Source organism: Poecilia latipinna, unplaced genomic scaffold (genome assembly GCF_001443285.1).
Source record: "Poecilia latipinna isolate Pla-1442-1.1 unplaced genomic scaffold, P_latipinna-1.0 Scaffold804, whole genome shotgun sequence".
NCBI lineage: Eukaryota > Metazoa > Chordata > Actinopteri > Cyprinodontiformes > Poeciliidae > Poecilia > Poecilia latipinna.
Genome location: NW_015113420.1, coordinates 234,715 through 236,251, shown reverse-complemented (window position 1 = coordinate 236,251; position 1,537 = coordinate 234,715). Strand labels below are relative to the sequence as shown.

Sequence of the window (1,537 nt, the reverse complement as noted above, 5' to 3'; positions counted from 1 at the left end):
AATGGAAATCAAATTTATTAACCAATGGAGGCCTGGATTTGGAGCCACAGTTCACAAGCATTTCATATAACATGATCAGCAGATTTTATAGTAATTTTCCACCACAAGCTACAAGAGAGAGTTTTCTGAAACTATAGTTGTGTGTGTAGCACAACATGTCATAATATAATTTGCTTTTGATTTTAGGCTGTGAAATGGTTTTTATTAAAGATATAATCTACCATAGTAAACACATCTCTGGTGAAATCGCACAAGGCATAGGGTAGAGTGTCAGTTTTTACTGTTTTCTTTACTTGCATGTTTTCAGACATTTTAAGTTAACATTTAAACTTCCCCTTGCATTAACCAATGCCATCTGAATGTCTGATTTTTTTGTATAAAGAGCTGTTTTCAAAAAAATTAAAATTCTGAAACTCTGCCTTAAAAATCAATGCTTTATTAAATAAAGTTTTTTTAATATATTTAACTAGAGCATATTTGGTTGAATAAAAAATATCTCACTCTGTAATCATTAATCTAATGACACACAGTATTTCTTCCTTCCACTCACCTGTATGTAATATTATTATGGTCCCATTTGTATACCCCGCCATATACGTTGTAATTGGCCACATCAGGAACACCACATCGAGGTCGCTTCATGGCCTTCAGTGTCGGCTTGTCCAGTTTTCCAGTCTCCTTCAGACCCATCTGTCTCTGCATCCTCTTCAGAGCCTTTGCTATTGACACCTTGGACCGGAAGTCACCGTGCTGCTCCGTCACCATGTAACCAAACTTTTTCAGATAACTCTGTCAAAAAGGACAGAGCACATCAAGAGCTCAGCGAAACACTCCCATTCTCAATTTGTGTTTTGTGACATTTATAAATTGCTTTCATAAAAAACATCTGTAGCTTTAATTTAGAAAGTAAAAATTTCCATTAACATTGTGATATCAGTCTCTGTTCAGGTAATTTGTTTTCCCTGAACAACTTTATTAAAACTCTGTTCTGGGAGTCTCAGACTATGCAAAGAAGAATAAACCATCTGCTACTCACTTGTGCCAGCTCCACATCTGCCACCTTTTTGACGATGTTCCCTGGGGAGGTGACAAGGACCGACTTGACAGGACGGCTCCATCCGTTCTGCACGCCTATTCCCAAAAGTAAACACACCACTAACGCACAGCACCTCATGGCGAGCTCTGCTGCGGCACAAAATGCAACAAAAATGCTAAAACTAACTTCAAAGACAGAAAATCACGTATGAACCAAAGTCAAAAGAAAAAAAAAATCTCAGAAGATCGGCAAAGTTTCCACTTCAGTAATGTCTTCTGTGTTTTGGAAGTTGGTCCCTGTTGCTGCCTGTCTGAACTGTGCTGCTGGTTGGGGTTGTAGATGTTGTATTTATACAGAGTAGAGTCTTAGTCATCAAACCCTTGCTCCCGCCTACTGTAACATCAGTTCTGTGCAGAAATTTACAGGTTGGGGAAATTTCCAAAACATCCACAGGTAACAGTGTATATCACGGGGTGTCAATAAGACTGACATGACACTGTC

General features: G+C 38.5%; 1 pseudogene; it reads right to left on the bottom strand.

Annotated features, from left to right (window-relative positions):
• The window catches only part of LOC106956278 (matrix metalloproteinase-9-like), a 13,076-nt pseudogene extending 11,902 nt beyond the window's left edge, over positions 1 to 1,174 (bottom strand).
• Positions 1,175 to 1,537: the final 363 nt, after the last annotated feature.